This window comes from Temnothorax nylanderi, unplaced genomic scaffold (genome assembly GCF_030848795.1).
Source record: "Temnothorax nylanderi isolate EJ_2023f unplaced genomic scaffold, tnyl_v1.0 TNYL_tig1143_pilon, whole genome shotgun sequence".
Classification (NCBI taxonomy): Eukaryota; Metazoa; Arthropoda; class Insecta; order Hymenoptera; family Formicidae; genus Temnothorax; species Temnothorax nylanderi.
Window position 1 is genome coordinate 28,437 of NW_027250205.1, and position 5,316 is coordinate 33,752.

At 35.4% G+C, this 5,316-nt stretch overlaps 1 long non-coding RNA gene across 1 annotated transcript; it reads right to left on the reverse strand.

Moving 5' to 3' along the window:
• Positions 1-4,139: 4,139 nt before the first annotated feature.
• On the reverse strand, positions 4,140-4,871 carry LOC139786767 (uncharacterized). The gene is made up of 2 exons (XR_011722399.1): positions 4,585-4,871; positions 4,140-4,391 (listed from the first exon to the last, which is right to left on the reverse strand). It is a non-coding gene; the product is annotated as an uncharacterized lncRNA (long non-coding RNA).
• Between the last annotated feature and the right edge of the window lie 445 nt (positions 4,872-5,316).

A 5,316-nucleotide genomic window follows, 5' to 3' on the forward strand; every position in this document is an offset into this window, starting at 1 on the left:
TGATCATTACGCTCCGGGAAGTTCTGTCCGCTGCAATTATGGCGGTCGGCAAACTGGTATACATAATTACAATTGTTAACTTACTTTCATAGTAAGCAATTATTGCAACTTTGAAAACTGTCTAGTCGAAAATTGGTCGAGAAGCCTTGCTTCATAATGTTAGAACATTCTTGTAAAGTAAAACAAAGTTCAGAAATAAGAATCGCACAAGTGAATAAAAAGAATTATAAATCGGTTATTGTTATAGAACGTGACATGTATATTTATAAATTTTTAATCAAAATTAATTCTTCTTAACTATTAATATAATAATGGTTATCGGAGAATAATTTTCGTCAGGCGTCAAGTAACGTAATGTCACAAGCGTATAATACATTCTAATGAGATGCGATGAAATTATATTCGGTGCTAGACTTAGATTCATGCAATTTAATCATATCTGTTGAATTCTAAGCTACATGAGTTTATATTGAACATCACCGAATGACGATATTTCCTTTTATTTTTTTCGCGAATATACGGACAATCGCGTTCAAATGCGAAATCGATCGCACGGGATTACTCGCGTCCGATAAAAATCACGGTATATGTATTACATAACTGCGAAAAAGCATGGCTATCATCAGGTGATTCCTTCATTACCTCTCTGGAATCAGTGAGGGGGAGCGTCGGACTATCAAACGCCGGCCACCGAATTACGCTGGACCGCGGCCAGATGAAACGCGCGCAGGTGGGATAATCCCGCCTGTCCCCTTCCCCACGAAATCGAGCTGTCGATAACCTTTGTGGTGCTCGTGTACCGAGCACACCACAACTGGCTCGTTATAGTTGCACGTGCACACTATACACTTGCCGCGTAGTCGTCCTCGGCGAATGTTTGCGTTGTTACAAGGGTATGTTCGCGCGCATTTCACTTGGCGGGGCCAATAGCCACTTCGTTCTCTCTTTCTCTGTCTCTTTTACTATTTCTCTCTGACATACCAGTCATTCTTTTCCGGTGCGCTCTTGAAAGGACTTTTGACCCCATCGTGTTTATTGGTCGGATTGATGCGGTTGACCAACGTCGATTCTGTGCGTTTTCACACGATTGACGTCGGTCTTTCCCGTTTTTCTGCAGGTGTATTAAAGCGGATGTAAGAATTCGACGACTTCTGTAAACGCACGATTGCAATTCCTAAGTTTATGAGAAATGAGATCGTGGCAGTGAGAAAGGATTACCTATAGATAGAGACTATTAAAATTATGCTTTATCTCCGAAAAATGGATTTTTCATTTCATCGATTATTGTAGCAACGTATTAATCCGTTACATGAATATTTTTATCATTATGTATTGATAATTTCTGAAAACGTTAGACAAACTTTGGCATCTCAAGTTTTTATCTGTCTGATATTTCTTTCTTTTTCTTTAGTGCAAAGTAGATTTTCCACATCTGCAACGTGAGAATTGAATCCGTATCGAAAATTGAAACTATATCGATTCAATCTCAGTTTTTTTTCAAGATATACTCGGTTTCCGGATGAAAGAATCTATTCCACTTCTTCTCTCTCTCTCTCTCGTTTCGCACGATATTACTTTCGCTAGTGCGATTACAGCGATCATAACATAGGTATGATTAAAATATAACGTTTCGTAGCTAGATAAATTTTGGGAAAGGAAGAACTGCCAGGGGAATTAGGACGGAAATTATGAATCGCTCTTATTGTCTTTAGTAGTGTAATTTAATTGATGTACATCGGCGGCGGCGTATGAGTAACATATGTGGATGTACATATGCGTATGAGTAACGTAAGCCACATGTAAAACACATGTACTTCTAATGTAAGCCAGTTATATAATTATACGTTCTAGTTGGATTTTACGGCGAATTAGGGTATTCCGAAAGCTAGGATAAAGCTTGCATTCCTAAGTTAATTTCGTGATATACAGCAGCGGAAAAGCTGCTTATGGAATACATATTTGAACGGTGTAATAATTCAAGCCAACACACGAGTAAAGCGGAAGAAAGAGATATTTTATCTATCGTAACTATATCTCTTATATATTGACGATTAATGTCGGGTATTAATTAGTGCGAATTAAATATAAATAATTTAATGACTGAACTCTGAATCGTATTTATATCTAAAGTGGCGCGAATTCTACTTTGAGATTTTGCGTAATCATATTTCAAGGAAAGACGCTCCAAATTTTTTTTTTACAAAATAAATTCTTTATATTACAATTAAGTTCGAGTTTTGGTTAATCGACGTAGATAATTAATTTTTAGGCAAGAAATATTTTTGAAATTATCTCTGTGGGGAAATTTGAAATAAATTTGAGCTATAGAGATTGACGATATTTATGTTTGAAACTAAATAATTACCACGCTTACCATTCTTTTTGCTATTTTATCTTGAAGAATGGCTTTTTATAGGGGTCGCTTTAAGGGTTTTTATTTTAATCCAAAATGAAACTTTTTACAAAGTTTAAATTTATCGAAATCGATGGTGGATTGTTTTCGGAACTCCACCCCAAAAATTTTGATATGAAATATAAATGTTTGATTAGTATAAATTTGGTAAAATTGGCTTATAAATTGAATTGTATACATTGAACTACGATTTTTGTTTTTTTGTGATGTTTCTTTAAGCTGGCTATAATATTCATTTATTTTTTAATACTTATTGTTACTATGTTGCCACATATAATATTCTCGCACACGAATCATTCGTTTTATTTTACGGTAAAGAAGACTATATTCAATAATCAAGCGTGTTGTTTTATCAATGAAACACTTTATGGGCGAAGCATTTAATGAAGCATTTTTCGTGATTAATGTAAAATGTTAATAATGGATAAGTTAATGCAACATAATGACATTTACAGTTCTTCTTTGATATATGAACGCGCAATCTAACTGTCGAGTATTTCGCAAGCACCAAAACGAGAGCGCTCAATTAATTATTTATTACCATTTGCAAACGCGATCGTTATCGCCGTCACATTTTGAAGTCTTGTCAAAGTTTTCGGGATACTCACTTGTCGTTCCGGAGATAATATCTCTTTATTCCACAACACTTCAGGGCGACTAGTGTACAAAATCGCTCTATATACGCTGTAACGTCGACGTAACGTTCGGTATGCACAATGTCCGTCACATGTCAAAGTTAGTTTTCCTTGCGTAATAGCCAAGATGTTAATTACGCTGACAACAATATCTGCACCGCAGTTGTATAGGTTTTCCCCTTCTGCACGATGACGATCGGATCGCTCTCTCTCTCGCTCTCTCGCGGTTTTGTGAAACGTGACTGATCGCTCGTTACAACACACATAACCGCAATTGTAGATTCCCGCTTATTTCGCTGTTGGCGATCATTAGCGAGGGAGTTATTGTCTGCTTCTCAACAAAGCGACACGTCCGAAGAGATTGACTTGTCATAGATAATTTCATGTTATGATCATCGCTGTCGAATGAAATTTGTTGTTGATATCGCACGAATTCAGATATGCGATCGTGAATAATTTGGATAGCTTCGTTTAGTAACGTGCTCATAAATGCTATCAACATATTGGAATAAAAATGTAAATATTAATAACTTTCTTATAACTTTTTAAATATTAATAACTTTTAAATTAACCCTCAGGGTACGGACTATAAAAAAGTTACGTTCCGTACGGACATGGGTTAGCCTAACCCGACGACTTTGATTGACTGTATATCGGGCTGTAATTTGTCAATTGAAACAATTTTTTTTTTTGGATCGGAAATTTTCTCAAAAATACAATGGCGTTGATAGATTTATTACATTATTTGTTTAAACAAAGATACATTTGAAAATGTCAACGATTCTCAAAAAATTTTCATAAAAATTCATTTTTTTTTTAAATTGCATAACTTTATGAAAAAAAAAAGATATCGACATTTTATAAGTCGCGTTTGAAAGCTAAAAAGTTGTTCTTTAAAATGGCTGAATTCGTTTTTTGATCCATTCCAAAAAGTATATTTTTTTTTAACTATGAAAATACCCGTTTTTTTGCGATAGCGATATAACGTTACTTGCTTGATTTATCGTAATAACGCAAAAAAAAAATATCTTAAAGTAAAAATAGTTCTTTTGGATGTTGTTGATTAGTATAATATAAATAAATAACAAAAATTGATTATTAAATAAAATTTTTATTGTATAAAATTAAAAAAAAAGAGAATTACACGGTGTTTCCGCATTTACAGCATATTTTCGCTACATGTTCTTTGCACATAGCCTTGTCACATCTTAGGCACTTGTAAAAAGTTTTACAAGTACAAGTACGTTTTCAGTTACACTCTCATCCTCGGTTTCTCTGTATAATTTTTCGAGAGCTGCAACACTCCGAGTTCTCCGACGCGATGCCATTTTCACAAAAAAACTCTGCAATGATAAATCGTAAAAATAAATATTAGAAATTGTTATTCGACGCATCGTACGAAGAGTTATGCTAAGAGTAGCACAACTCTTCGAGAAATAACATGCATGCACGGATACGTTATGCTGGTATGCTACAGAGCATCATTTTGAGGTTAGAATGCACAAAAGTATATTAAAAATAGTAAATTATACATACCAGAATACTCTACTGCAGCAAATACTCGAAAAACACAAATTTTTTTTTTTGAAAAACACGGATTTTGTAACGTTCCGTACGGACTGGGTGTAGACTACCCGAGTTCAATTTTCAAAATCGTATAACTTGAGCACCAAGCGTAGACTGACGCTGCCCCTTGGCGCTCACATAGTAGCTACCTCAAAGATTTTTCCCCCCCTCGGTACGGACCCCCACCATTCACTTCCTTTGAAATGGCGCTACTTTCAAAATTCGCTCGGGTTACGCTAACCCAGTCCGTACCCTGAGGGTTAATATTGACTATAAATATTATAGTTGTAAAAGATTAATTATTAGAAAATGAGCATACGGGATAGAGACCCTGCAATTATATTAATCATCAATTTATATATATAAACTTTATCATGATCTTCCACTAAGGTGTAAGCGAAGTAGAGATACTTTTAATCATTTTAACAGATCTCTTTGTGTTGTAAATGCTTATGCTAGCCTTCACGTTCGTTAGTTTTGTTATCCTGCAGTTAAGAAACTATGGCGAAGGTATTCGAGAAATAAATTCTTACGTCGGGTGACCATTAATGGGGCGACATCGTGCCGCGTCGGAGTAACTACTCTCTATGCAGTCAAGCATTCGCAGTTCTCCGCTCACTCTTTGTTTCGTTTTTCTTTTTTTATTCACTTTCGCGAACCCAGCCCCGCCATTTCTTCCTCCTCCTGTCTCTTGGTCTAGCT